A 15,784-nucleotide genomic window follows, 5' to 3' on the forward strand; every position below is an offset into this window, starting at 1 on the left:
AGTATGTACTTCTAAAGTTAACACATGTTGTTAAATTGTACAATGATGCCAACCTTTCAAGCATTTAGAATTAATTTCTTAATATTTAAAATGTTAATATCTCCTGTGGTAAGGAAACTTTTGAAGAAATTTAGCATTTCTTTTGCATTTTATTTTTGTCTCCTGTGGCAAATAAAAAACAGTATTTGTTTGTTAGAAGTTATAATAGTATGGTTTTAGTTTTATAAAATTGTCTCTGCTTCCTCCCTTCCTCCATCCGTCACTCCCTCCCTTCCTTCCCTCCTTCCTTCCTTCCTCTCTCTTATGTAGATAAGATATGGATAAGGTGTCTGGAATGATGTTCACCAAATGACAGTTAATTTTTAGTTTTCTACTTGAGCCATCCCCACAGCCTCCCAGGGTGTGCGGTTAGCAGGAAGCTGGAATCAGGAGCCAGGAATTGAACCCAGGTCCTCTGATGTGGAATGCAGGTGTGCTAGCCACTAGGCCAGATGCCTGCCCTAGTTAATTTTTAGTTTTCTAATAGGTATGAACTGACATATAGTTGAATTATTCATACAAATTTTTTTTTGCTATTTTTTGCTATTGTAATTTTTGTACTTAATTTGTCATTAGAAATTAATTGAATGATTCTCTTTCTTTTTTTTCCCATCTCATTTCTAGCATGCTATTAAAATTATTCATCAGATTTCTGTTTTAAATGTTTACTTGTTTCTTTCATTTATTCAAATGTCAGAGGGAGAGAGAGAGAAAGAGAGAGGTCTCATATGCTAGTTCATTCCCAAATGTCCACAGTGACCCCATGCTAGGGGACCAAAGCTAGAATCTGGGAACTGAACAGTTTTAATGTATGTGGCTAGCAGGGACTCGACTACTGGAGGCTTCACCTAAGGCCTTATAAGGTGGAATTACCAGGCAACTCAAATTAGGAGTGAAGCTGGGATTCAAATCCAAGCACTCTGATACAGGATGTATGTGTCCCAAAAGGCATTTAACTGCTAGACCAAGCGTCTCCTCCTATTCCTAAGATGTTTGATCAATCTTTTAGAAATTTCAGCTTTCTTATTTTTTCCAAATATACTACACTAAGGACAGCTTTCTGAAGATATTTCCTAGCTTTCTCTTTATTCTTTCTTCCTGCCCATCACATTAAATAGAATCTTAATTCTTAATTATTTTTGCATTGATCTTTGATAACTTACTACAGGTGAGACTTTTAAAGTAACATGATAAATTTTAGTAGCTGATGGCTATTGATATGACAGTTTTAAAAATTACTCTTGCTTTAATCAATTTTTCTTGGGATTTGGGAGTTTAGAAACTTCATCTATTTTTGATGGATTCTGTTTAATAAATACACTCAAAACAGTTCTATATGCACATCTTTTTTATTTTTTAAAGATTTATTTATTTGTTTGAAAGGCAGAATTACAGGGAGACAGAAGCAGAGAGAGAGAGAGAAAGAGAGAGAGAGAGGTCTTTCATCCGCTGGTTCACTCTCCAGATGGCCGCAATGGTTGGAACTGCGCAGATCCGGAGCCATGAACCAGGAGCTTCTTCCCACATGGGTGCAAGGGCCTAAGGATTTAGGCCATCTTCTTCTGCTTTCCCAGGCCATAGCAGAGAGCTGGATAGGAAGTGGAGCAGCCGGGACTAGAACTGGCGCCCATATGGAATGGCGGCGCAGCAGGGGGCAACTTTACCTGCTATGCCACAGCACTGGCCCACTATGCATACGTTTAACCTTTAAGTAAACACATATCTCAGGATCAGCAATCTTATAACTATAGTTTTAAAAAATATTAATCTACACTATCTATTTTATTTTGTGTCTAAGTTACTGGATCCAAGATTTCTCCTTGAACACAGATAAGATGTATACATACTGTAATAGATTAGATCATTATCCATGTTCTTTATTTTCAGATTATAGGTTATACATCTGTGCATTTTATTCTGTAAGTTTACTGTACTTCTGAGACATGTAAGTGAAATGTATTTTCTTGCTGAGTTGATATTGGACCTGGTCATGTGACATGCTTTGGCCAATAAAATATGAACTAAGCAGAAGCTTTAAATGCATTGCCACTTGTTGCCATTTGCCTTCTGCTGTCTGTCTCAGACAGTTCTTCCCTCAGAATAATGAAGAAATGGATAGACTTGTATGTGACATGAGCCTGGAGTGCAGCCAAAATCCCCTAAAGAGACTGAGATCAGCCAAAGTCAGGTTAACTACACTTGACACATGGACCCATGAATGAGCAAAACAACTGCTTATTTCTGTGAGCCACTGAGATCTTGAAGTTATATTTTCTCTGTATCATCAATGTGCACCAAAAGGTGACCAAATTGACCATTTTTAAAAATCAGCATTCCTACCAACATTCTAGTGCTACAGCTATAATTACTTGGAAAATTGGGAGCTTCACTCATTAAATTTGCCTGTATTCCACTTGTTCTGGGTTCTGCCACTTACCAGACCAGCTGTACAACACTGAAAAATTTTCTTAATTTCAGTGAGTAAGTTTTCTCTTGTAAAAGTTGAGTATCCATACATTCTCTATAGTACTAAAATATATAATTAAAAAAATTAATTTAGCACACATATGACACTAAACAGGCATTTAGTAATAATGCCTTACTGGATATTTACAATAGATTTATTCTATATTTAGCATAATTCTAAAATGGATTATTTACTGCTTTATAATTTATCCCTATCTTGGCCTTTTAAAGAATTAAAGCAAATCTCTTTTTTCTGAGGCAAGATGGCGGAATAGGAAGGGAGCACACTGATAGTCCGGGGAGAGATAGTTTAATAAAAGTGGAGATACTGCAGGTTCAAGGAAGAGTAGGGGAGGAAACAGCAGAAGAAACTCTTCTGGAACGCGTGATTCACAGTGGACCTGTGTGGAGAGCGTGGGAGCCCACAGTTCGGGACACCAGCTGCAGACTCAACACACCAGTGCTGGAACGCGAGGTGAGCCAAACCTCAATAGCCCGAGACACTGGCAGGCAAGCGGAGAGAGGAGACTAGAGGGAACGACCCCCGGGGAGGAAAAGTTCACCAGGCTAACTGGAAGAGAGAGAGAGAGAGAGAAAAAAAAGGTGACTGGTAGGGACACGGGTTTCTCTCTCTCCGCTCACCTCTCAAGGGCGAGCAAGACAAAGAGCAGGCGCCATCTTGGACATACGTCATAAGCAGAGCGACCTCAGGTCTGCACCGGCCCTGAGCCTAGCAGAAAAACCTGACTCTGGGCGGGGCGAATTAACAGGAGATTAGGACCTAGTAAATTTGTGGTGCTACTGAACTGAGACTGTGAAAAAAGAGACGGTGGGGGAGAGAACTCACGGAATTCACGTGAGCACTCTCCAGAGACGCTACAATTCCGTAACTTTGGCAACCCAGTGGGAGACTGAAGGAGAATTTGAGCCCACTCTGAGGGCCAAACAGATTCCCTGTGTGGTCCTTGGGAAAGAGCTTCCGATCTCTGGCTCCTGTGGGTATATCATTTGCCTGCTAACTACCTCCAGCTTCATTCAGCTGTGCGGAATTACTTCCCTTTTGAATCAAAAAAAGAAAGAGAGAGAGAGAGAAATTTACCACGCCTAACCTGGGAGTGTCACCTTTGGCACACCAAACAGAGCTCTCAGGCCACACCCATCTCAAGCCCTAAGGCTCCATCAAAAACAGATAGTCCACTTAATCTAGAGTCATAGTATAACAAGAAAAAGCACCACAGTGAAGAAACCAAATATCTCCAATATGCCAAATAACAAACGCAAAAACCGAGGTAATAAAAACAAGGAAGTCACCATGACACCCTCAAATGAAAAAGACACCCCAATTCAAGATTATGAAGAGGATGAGTTAGAAGAAATGCAAGAAGCAGATCTCAAAAAATTGATAAGAACATTAAGAAGTTCTCAAAAACAAATTCTTGAACTACAGAAATCCTTAATGGACAAGATAGAAAATCTCTCTCGTGAAAATGAAATATTAAGGAGGAATCAAAATGAAACGAAACAACTAGTACAACAGGAAACTGTGATAGTGACTGAAGTGAAGAATTCAATAGATCAAATGAAAAACACAATAGAGAGCCTTACAAACAGAATGGGTGAAGCAGAAGAGAGAATATCGGACTTAGAAGACAGAGAACAGGAAAGGATACAGTCAGACCAAAGAAAAGAAGAGGAAATTAGAAATCTAAAACATATTGTCAGGAATCTTCAGGATACTATTAAAAAACCCAACATTCCGGTTCTAGGAGTTCCTGAAGGCATGGAGAGGGAAAAAGGATTAGAAGGCCTTTTTAGTGAGATATTAGCAGAAAATTTCCTAGGTTTGGAGAAGGACAGAGACATACTACAGGGCAGTTGTAATCAAAACAGCATGGTACTGGTACAGAAACAGATGGATAGACCAATGGAACAGAATTGAAACACCAGAAATCAACCCAAACATCTACAGCCAACTTATATTTGATCAAGGATCTAAAACTAATTCCTGGAGCAAGGACAGTCTATTCAATTAATGGTGCTGGGAAAACTGGATTTCCACGTGCAGAATCATGAAGCAAGACCCCTACCTTACACCTTACACAAAAATCCACTCAACATGGATTAAAGACCTAAATCTACGACCTGACACCATCAAGTTACTAGAGAACATTGGAGAAACCCTTCAAGATATTGGCACAGGCAAAGAATTTCTGGAAAAGACCCGGGAGGCACAGGCAGTCAAAGCCAAAATCAACTATTGGGATTGCATCAAATTGAGAAGTTTCTGTACTGCAAAAGAAACAGTCAGGAGAGTGAAGAGACAACCGACAGAATGGGAAAAAATATTTGCAAACTATGCAACAGATAAAGGGTTAATAACCAGAATCTACAAAGAGATCAAGAAACTCCACAAAAACAAAACCAACAACCCACTTAAGAGATGGGCCAAGGACCTCAATAGACATTTTTCAAAAGAGGAAATCCAAATGGCCAACAGGCACATGAAAAAATGTTCAAGATCACTAGCAATCAGGGAAATGCAAATCAAAACCACAATGAGGTTTCACCTCACCCCGGTTAGAATGGCTCACATGCAGAAATCTACCAACAACAGATGCTGGCGAGGATGTGGGGAAAAAGGGACACTAACCCACTGTTGGTGGGAATGCAAACTGGTCAAGCCTCTATGGAAGTCAGTCTGGAGATTCCTCAGAAACCTGAAGATAACCCTGCTGTTTGACCCAGCAATCCCACTCCTTGGAATTTACCCAAAGGAATTTAAATTGGCAAACAAAAAAGCGGTCTGCACCCTAATGTTTATTGCAGCTCAATTCACAATAGCTAAGACCTGGAACCAACCTAAATGCCCATCAACAGTAGACTGGATAAAGAAATTATGGGATATGTACTCTTTAGAATACTATACCGCAGTAAGAAACAACGAAATCCAGTCATTTGCAACAAAATGGAGGAATCTGGAACACATCATGCTGAGTGAAATAAGCCAATCCCAAAGGGACAAATACCATATGTTCTCCCTGATTGGTGACAACTGACTGAACACCAAAAAGGAAACCTGTTGAATTGAAATGGACACTATGAGAAACGGTGGCTTGATCAGCATAGCCCTGACTGTTAATGAACAACTTAATGCATTATCCCTCTTAGTAGTTTTTTTCTCTGTTCTACTTAATATGACTGGTTTAATTCTGTAATTAATACACAGTTATTCTTAAGTGTTGAAATTTAACTGAAATGTGATCCCTGTTAAACATAAGAGTGGGGATAAGAGCGGGAAGAGATGTACAATTTGGGACATGCTCAAGCTGACTTGCCCCAAATGGTAGAGTTAGAAACATACCAGGGGACTCCAATTTAATCCCATCAAGGTGGCATGTACCAATGCCATCTCACCAGTCCAAGTGATCAATTTCAGTTCACAATTGATCATAATGAAAGGACTAAGAGTCAAAGGGAGCACATAAACAATTCTAGTACCTGCTAATACTAACTGATAGAATAAATAAAGGGGAGAGTGATCCAACATGGGAAGCGAGATACTCAGCAGACTCATAGAATGGTGGATGTCCTAAATAGCACTCTGGCCTCAGAATCAGCCCTAAAGGCATTCCGATCTGGCTGAAAAGCCCATGAGAGTATTTCAGGCATGGAAAGCCAAGACACTCTGGCAAACAAAACAAAACAAAACAAAACAAAACAAAAACAAAACCCTAAATGAAAGATCTCTGTGAGTGAGATCCCAGTGGAAAGAACAGGTCTTCAAAGAAGGAGGTACCTTTCTCTGAAGGGAGGAGAGAACCTCCACTTTGACTATGACCTTGTCTTAACAAGATAAGAGTCGGTGAACTCAAAAGGCTTCCATAGCCTTGGAAAGTCATGACTGGTGCATAGGGAGATTACTGATGCCATAAACAGGAGTGTCAATTTGTAAAGTCAACAACAGGAGTCACTGTGTACTTACTCCTCATGTAGGATCTCTGTCCTTAATGTGCTGTACATTGAGACTTAATGCTATAATGAGTACTCAAACAGTATATTTCGCTTTGTGTTTCTATGGGGGTGCAAACTGTTGAAATCTTTACTTAATGTATACTAAACTGATCTTCTGTAAAAAAAAAAAAAAGAAGAATTTATCAATTCCCAACTTGACTCTCACTGGGATTAAACATGACAATAGGTCTGATCTGATTCATCATCATTTAAAAAATCATGTATTATTTTTCACTTTATGTTTGTGTGGGAGCAAAATGTTGAAATCTTTATTTAATGTATGCTAAACTGATCTTCTGTATATAAAGAGAATCGAAAATGAATCTTGATGTGAATGGAAGGGGAGAGGGAGTGGGAAAGGGGAGGGATGCGGGTGGGAGAGACGATATGGGGGGGAAGCCATTGTAATCCATAAGCCGTACTTTGGAAATTTATATTCATTAAATAAAAGTTAAAAAAATAAAAAAAATTAAAGCAAATCTCATTGTATAAACAATAATTTTAGGTCTAATAAATGAGCACTTTTGAAATATATTTTATTTAGGCCGGCGCCGCAGCTCACTAGGCTAATCCTCCACCTTGTGGCGCCAGCACACTGGGTTCTAGTCCCGGTTCAGGCGCTGGATTCTGTCCCGGTTGCCCCTCTTCCAGGCCAGCTCTCTGCTGTGGCCAGGGAGTGCAGTGGAGGATGGCCCAAGTGCTTGGGCCCTGCACCCCATGGGAGACCAGGAGAAGTACCTGGCTCCTGGCTTTGGATCAGCGCGGTGTGCCTGCCATAGTGTGCCAGCCGCAGTGGCCATTGGAGGGTGAACCAACAGCAAAAGGTAGACCTTTCTCTCTGTCTCTCTCTCTCACTGTCCACTCTGCCTGTCAAAAAAATAATATATTTTATTTAAAACGTTAGCTTTTTAAATAATGTGCTCATAAGGTCAGTGTTAAGATAGTAGGCCAAAGTAGTGCCAAGATATTTATTTTTGTGAGTTACCCATCAGTCGAGGCAAAGCCACATAACATTTCAGACCAACCTATAGCCTATGAGGAATAAAGCTAAAGATGAAGGAGGGGCCAGTAGAGAGTAGAAATAGGATGTTAACTTGTTAAACAAGTGAAGTCTGAAACAAGAGAACAAAATTATCTATAGATAAACATCACTGCTTTCAAATAAACCATGAGTATCTGAGGTAGATAGACAGAAGATCTATGTCAAATACCAGCTAAGACTATGCTGTCGAGACAAACAGGGAAAGCCAAGTATGTACTAATCAGTGTGTCCAGTCTCTTTGATTTTACAGGAGGTAAGTCATGCCCTGCATATGTACTGAATGCCCATATAGTATACTGTATATCAGGTAGTGTATGCTTTGGGCTAAATGAACTGATGAAGAAGAAAGATATGTCCCTGCTCCATGGTTACAGAGAGACAAAAGGGCTGCTTTTAAATAATTTTTCTTTCAGTTTCTCAAACACACATAGTTCTGTTTAACCTCAGATCAAGACCCTTCCACTTGCACTTGCTTGCATTTGCTCTTTTGTCAGTCTGATAAGCTCTTTTTCCCCTTGACAGTCAACTCTATGTAATTACAGACTGTGGATGGCCATAAAGCAATGGAAGTAAGAAAAAAGGGAGGGAGGGAGGGAGGGGGGGAGGGAGGGGGAGAGAGAGAGAGAGAGAGAGAGATAGAGAGAGAGGTAACATTTCTGCAGCAACCTGAAGGACCAGAAGGAGTAAGCCTTGTGATATCCCAGACAGGAAGGGGCTTTTTTTTCTTCCAGAAGTGAAAGGAGCCAGGTGTGGTTGGTGTACAGAGGACGAAGGTGAGAGCAAGAGCCAGGTTGTACAAGGTTGTTGGTAATATATGCTATTGCAAATGTTTAAGGGTTTCATTTGGAGTGCAGTAAGAAGCAAAGGAAGTGTTTGTTTTAAGGGAGTACGTATAAAGGCCTTGCCCTAAAAATCTTATATGTAAATAGATTGGTGATGGAGGATAGAGATTATGGGAAAAAGTAAGCTATTGGAGAAATTCAGGTGAGTGATAATTGATGACCTGGAGCAGAATGCCGTTTATGGAAATATAAATGGAAAGATTCACATTTTGTTGAGACAATAGGACTTTATGATGGATTGCATGTAAGCAGTGACTTAAAGAGAATACTTAAAGACAACTTCCAGGGTTCTACAAAGTTGAATAACAGTGGTCAAAGGAGATTGCTGGCTAGATTTGTAGAGGAGGCTGCAGGTTGGAGACATGCCTTGATGATTGATCAGGAATAACATTGATTTACAAAGGGCTTTGATCATAAAAAAAACTAAAGTACAGACAGAACACAGTGGCAGGTAGGACTCAGAGAAGAGAGACACAGACAAGCAAAAGTCTAGACGGGTCTTGTTCACAGGCTATTCTTAGACTGGAGACCTGGTCCCAACATCATGTTTTAAAGCAGCACTAGGCAACGAAGGTAGGGTGGGAGGCAGCCTCAAGGGAGGTAGAGTGATAGAGTGTAAAGAGATTTCTGAATCAAGCATGCCTGAGAAACAATTACTGGTTGCAGGGTCTTTTTATGAGTTCCTTGAATTATTTAACCTTTCATTGACGCAGATTCCTTATTTATAAAATAGAATGAAAATATTTACCTTGTCTGTTTTGGAGATTAATTTGACAGATGTTTACAAAATACCTTGCTTACCATAGATGGTAAAAATGTAGTTCTCTTGGCCTCCTCACTGTGTAAATTAATTCGTATCATTGAGAGCTCTCACTCAATCAGCTACAAAGCGAATCAAATCCTGACACTAATTGGCTTGGTTCTTGTCCAGCTTGCCTCTAGGTTTGGAATGGGAAAGGGTAGAACTAACAATTATGGTATATTATAAAAATAAATAATACTACATGATATACCATATTACATGATGTTAAATTCTTTAATTCTTGTTATCTTCAGAGCCACTCTGTGAGAACAGCATTATTTGCTTTCTTTCATAAATAAGGATATTTAGGCAGAAAATTGGAGATCTGAGCAAAGTTACATAGGTCTGTCCAGAGAGCCAGGCATAGATTATGTTGGGTTTGATGCTTTCTCATGCTTCCCTCTGCACTGTGGAATCTCTGCAAAAAGCAGCACTTTCTAAACTGTAGCTCATGGGCCTTAAAACAAGTCTTGATTTCCAAAGGAGGAAATTTTCATTATCTGTATAATAACTTAATTTTCTGGAGTGCATATGAGGGCTTTATTTGTAGGGAATTATTTGTGAGAGTTTACATCCTCTTCAAATTTGGAAGAGCTGAGTAATTCATTCATTCATGGAATGTAGTCATACTTTAGAAAAGGCAGACTCCAAAAGTTGTCTCACATCCTGAGATCATACAGCTACTGGCCTTTTAGCTATTTTAGTTCAACAATCGTGCTTCCTCAGGCCTCTTGTCCTCACAATTTCTTCTTTTACTCCATGATTCAATCCTTACCAGCAGCAATAATAATTTTTCTCAGTAATATGATTAGTAAAAGACACACACACACACACATCTTCCCTTGGATATCCAGTCATCTCCATTTCGATATGATCAAAACAGAGGTCTTCATTTCCCTGCATCAAACACACCCCCATATTCCCTGTCTTAGTGAATGGCAATTGTGGGACAAAACCTCAGTCATCCTTGATTCTTCCTTCTCTAAGCAATAGACATCTAGCCTGTCAGCTCTGTCTCTGTTGTCCCACTCTCCACAGCCTCCTTCCAAGCTTTTTCCTCTCAGCTACTCCAATAACCACCTAATAATCCTCCACTTCCTTGTTCACAGTGTGTTCAGAGGAGACAGATCAACCTGACTACAATGTGAGGTTCGACATCTATGTGACGGCTTCCCAGCTCTGTTTGACCTGAACACTCACATCATGGACTACTTTTGTCTCCTACCCCTTTGCTCCAGCCACACTGGCCACCGTTTCACTCCCCAGATATGCTAACAAACTGCTACTTCAGGGCTTTTGCACTTACTTTTCTTTCTACATAGAGCATTCTTCCACCGAATGGGCAAATTGTGTATTTCTCCACTCCCTGGACATCCCGGCTAAAACAGCCCCTTGTCAGAAAGGCTTTCCTGACCACTTCTATCACCAGGAGTCACCCTCCCCATACTCCAGCTTTATTTTACCTTCCCCTGTTTTGGTTTCCTCCGCAGCTTTCATCACCACATAACAGTCTGTTTACTATCTCACTTCACCCTTTATCCTGATTCACATGTACTACCAAATGAAGACAGGGCTTCTTGTCAGTTTAGCTTGCAATTAGAATACTGTTTTGTTTGAATTAGGAGCTCCAATCAGATTTGTTGAATGAATTGTTAATATTTGCACTATAACTTGTCATGCTTGTAGATTGGGTCAAGGTTTTTAAGTATATTAATTCTGATTGTGTCTTCTTTGCTCTTATACCACTGACCTCTGGATTCATTATAATCAACTATGATTTTGATGAGAAATATGCCCAATTGGTGGGAGGTGGGATGCGTAGCAATTTCTACAGTAACTTCTTCCTACCAAATGGGTAATGTTATGGGCAAATCATTTCACACAAAAAATTATGAAATAAAATACATATAGTTAGAGCTCATTTTTGTGTGTGAAGTTTCTACATCCTCCCATGTAAAAGTAGATTCTGTTCAATATATTTTATTTGCTTTAAAATTTAACACTTAGGTTTGGGGAATTAGAACTGCATAAAAATGAAAATAATTTTTTCTAATGCTATCAACAGATATGCAACAAGCATTTTGATCTGTTTTTAGTAAATTTTAACATGCAGTAGCACAAGTAAGGATTCTTTCTTTCTGACTTACTCACTATTGACCATCATTTGTGCTGCAAAGATGAAGGTCTGCCTTTTAGCTTGTCTTTCAGACAAACTAAGACTACTGTATTGAATTTCGAAACATGTGCACTTGAAATTGGAAGTCCACTGTCAGTGAGGAGAACCTGCTGCAGCCACATCTTGCCTTCTCTGCTGTGATGTGATCCAGCTAATCTCAGTTGAACTACTTGAGATGCTTGTTACTGAGGCAATCTCAATGAATTTAGAGTGGTAATCAATTAACAGTAAATAGGTTTCTTTGTCAATTTGGAAGCATCCCAATGAAGGTAAAGAGAGAGGAATAAGGTGATAAATAATTTATGGATGGAAAGAATCTCTAATTTCTTCTGCCCACTTACAGGTGCTAAGTTATTTTTTAAGGGAAACATGAGACCGATAGCTAGGCACCGGGGACATAAGTTAACTTGGTGTAAAAAAGAGATATTTCAACATAAAGATGTGCTAATTTTACTGCTTGCTCTTGGATTTTATAAAATGCTGCAGTTATACAAGACCATTTGCCCTGACTCTCCTTGAGGAACTCATTGCCATTTCTCTCTTGTCATTTTGTTTTTGTCTGTTGACTTCTCTTCCATGATTATTTTCTGATTTGCTTGCACTTCAGTTTGTACCAGTGAAATGTAACATGCCAGTGTATATACTTGCAATTGCAGCTTTTATCCTGCTCTGGTAATTCTATCTGTGTGTCTCAGGATCTCACCTTGGCCCAGCTTTTCATTTATTAGTACCTTAACAGCTTGGACATGGTGATTAGGATATTTAGAGCTCTGAGGCTTGGAGGCCCTTTGGAGATGCTTGCCCAGCATGGAAGTAATTCCCCATTAATTGCTTGTCTAGCATGCTCTGCTCTGTCCAGGTGTGGGTGATAAAAACCTGTCTTGGCTGGCGCCGCGGCTCCATAGGCTAATCCTCCACCTAGCGGCGCCGGCACACTGGGTTCTAGTCCCGGTCGGGGCGCCGGATTCTGTCCCAGTTGCCCCTCTTCCAGGCCAGCTCTCTGCTGTGACCTGGGAAGGCAGTGGAGGATGGCCCAAGTCCTTGGGACCTGCACCCGCATGGGAGACCAGGAGAAGCACCTGGCTCCTGCCTTCGGATCAGCGCGGTGCGCTGGCCGCGGCGGCCATTGGAGGGTGAACCAACGGCAAAGGAAGACCTTTCTCTGTGTGTCTCTCTCTCACTATCCACTCTGCCTGTCAAAAAAAACAAAAACAAAAACAAACAAAAAAAAACCCCTGTCTTCCCTAGTCCAATCTTTGATGTAGTGGGGACCTCATGATGTACTACCTTATTGTAGTACTTCAGCAGCATTTGTCCCACCAGTGACACTTGGGGATGGTGAAATCACAGCTTGGTTTGTCTACACTCACTATGCACCTAAATCCACCTGCTGATCACATCAGGTCTGCTTCCTGCTATTCTCAACTCTCCACTCAATTTCCAAAATCTAGAGGCTCATCTTACCTCACAGCCCTATGACTAGGTTTTTAGGCTTTATTGTGGATCTCTGTAGCCCCTTAACTAGTTGGGTCACAATTCTGATATTTTTTAATTGCATATGGACTTCTCTATCTGAAGTTCTCATATGACCATAGTGGGAACTGTCCTCATTTTGAACTTCTTTGCCCTGTATTTTTTTGTCTTTCTTTTATGAATTGGACCCTTAACATACTAATCCAGTCTAGCTTGAAAAATGAGAACTTCCTGGTCCCATTTTTTTATCCTAAAAAAGAGTTAAATCTCTTGTCTTTTGGAGATCTTCTTCTATGTAAGTTTTAGTTATTTGAGAGTTTTGGGGATATGGGAGTTAGATTAGGTCTCAATAGTAGTGTATGTCCACTAAAAAGAAATCTTCACCCCCCTTAGAAGCAAAGGTGGATTTATGTTTGTCTTAAGGAATCTTAAAGTTCAGGATCTTTATTCACATGGGCCCTTTCTAGTGTCTGACAAGTTCTCCAGCAATATGTTCACAAAGACATCTGTTTTGTAAATTGGCTAAAGTCATATTGTATCCACAATCATTTAAAAATCACTGTCTCTTCACTTCAGCATTCCCTCTGTCATGTTTATACTCATGCGTGGTGACTTTGGAGTGAGCCTAGGACATGTTTTTGGATATTTCTAAGAAGAACATGAATAAGACACATCCTATTTGGGATTATTGGAGGGGCTTTATGTGCTTAACAATCACTTTTACAAGTAATCTATATGCAGTGGGTTGGCCCTGGAGGTGCACAGGTCAGAATTACCTGTAAGAGAATATGTTGAGATGCTTCCTCCACCTGCCACAACTGTGATTCCATAACATCATGCTAAACCCACACTCTTTCTAGGTTTCTTTCAGCCAATATTGGAGCACAGCCCGAGTTAATGTAGAGCCAGACAATTCCAGCCTAGGGTAGGACCCCTCTGATGGGCAGTCTTTGCCTTCCAGCTCAAATTTCTCAAAGCTGTACTGCAGTGTAAGAGTCTTTCCATCCGTTCCTCTTTCCTTTTCTTTGCTCTTACAGGTGTCCCTTCTTGTGATTTTTTAAAAAGATTTGTTTAAATATATGTTTTGAAAGTCAGAAGACTTAGGGAAAGGGGTGGGAGAGATGGGGAGAGAGAGGGAGAGAGATGGAGAGGGAGAGGGAGAGGGAGAGGGAGAGGGAGAGGGGGAGGGGGAGGGGGAGGGGGAGGGGGAGGGGGAGGGAGAGATCTTCCGTCTGTTGTTTCACTCCCCAGATGGCTACAATGGCCATCTCTGGGTCAGACTGAAGCCAGGAGCTTCTTCTGAGTCTCACATGTTGGTGGTAGAGACCCAAGGATTTGGGCCATCTTGGCTGCTTTTCCCAGGCCATTTTTAGGGAGCTGGATAAGAAGTGGAGCAACTGGGACACAGTCTGGTGCCCATGTGGGATGCTGTTGTTGCAGGTGGCTGCTTTACTGCTATGCCACAACACCAACCCTGATAATTGTTTGAAAGGCTCTTGCTGTCTTCTATTTCCCCTCTTCTTTCTATTTTCTGTGTGCATTCCTTCAATAAATCTCTTGCACATCTAATTCCATCTTGGTGTATTTTCCTCAGAAGACATGAACTACACAGTTAAAGGTTTCACAGGCTAGTGTGTCCAACTTAGGATTTAAACTGAAGTATGGGTGATGCTAATGATAATGATTGTCATACTACACTTTAATAAATTCAATGGTCTATCAATGAACCATTGATTCCTTAAATGAAACTTTTAAGTCATGGTCATCTATTCCTAGTCACTTGCTGTCATTTGATGATATTACGCATTCCCTTCTTGACTCCAGAGCATTTGCCTAATCTTCTCATCTGCTACTTCCCTAGCAATATACCATACTCACCTCAGACAAACTCTTTGCCATTGAAGAAACACATCTTTGCTTATACTTCTCCAACTCTCTCCATCTAAAATGGCCTTGCCCAACTAACTATCCATGTTTCTCAATAATTTCTTCCTGAATTGAATGAGAACTTGACATTGATGATGGTAACATAAAACTCATAGCACAACTATGATAGCATACATTACATACTGGAAAGTAAGTGTCATTGACTTAAAGAGCATAAGATTAATAATTATCCCAGAAAACCTGAAATATGATATAAGCTTACAGGTTATTTATGAATGAAACTTGATCTTTTCTCAAATTTGGCAACTCTAAGTATTTACATACTAATACCCATAATGAATTGTGAAGCTCTTAGGAACTTTTCAAAAATATTATTTTTTTTACCAATAATACTAGAGAAAAGACTAAGATATCTGTTTGCTATGGACTGAATTGTATTCCACACAAATTTGTATCTTAAACTAATCCCTAATGTGACAATTTGGAGAGAGGTCTGAAATGGTGGTAGCTATGGTTAAATGAGGTGAAAAGAGTGAGGCTTTGATTTAATAGGATTGGGGTCTTAAAAGACATCAAAGAGCTCACTCACTCTATTCCTCCACCATGTGAGGATATGGAGAGAAGGCAGATGTCTGCAAGCTTGTAAGAGTGCCCTTCCCAGAAACTGTTCCCTGCTAGAGATTTATCTTGAACTCTTCACTCTCAATAATAGTTACAAATAATGTTCTGTTGTTTCAGCCATGCAGTCCATTATATTTTATTGTGGCATAATAATATAAAGGTAAGATAATACCTTTCTAGTCTTTCTTCAGAATAGTGGTTATCAACTAGGTGTGAATCCCCCCCCCCCCCCCATCAGGGGACATTTGACAATGTCCGGAGACATTTTTGATGGTCACAAGGCAGAGGATGCTACTAGCTTCTAGTATGTAAAAGCCAGAGATGCTGCTAATGCTCCTATAATGTGCAGAACAGGCACTCCATTCCTTCAGGCTCAAAATGCCAACGATGCCTTTGTTGCAAAGCCTGAGAAATCTGCTATAGAG

This window comes from Oryctolagus cuniculus, chromosome 9 (assembly GCF_051225735.1).
Source record: "Oryctolagus cuniculus isolate XC-2025 breed Fujian yellow rabbit chromosome 9, ASM5122573v1, whole genome shotgun sequence".
Taxonomy (NCBI): domain Eukaryota; kingdom Metazoa; phylum Chordata; class Mammalia; order Lagomorpha; family Leporidae; genus Oryctolagus; species Oryctolagus cuniculus.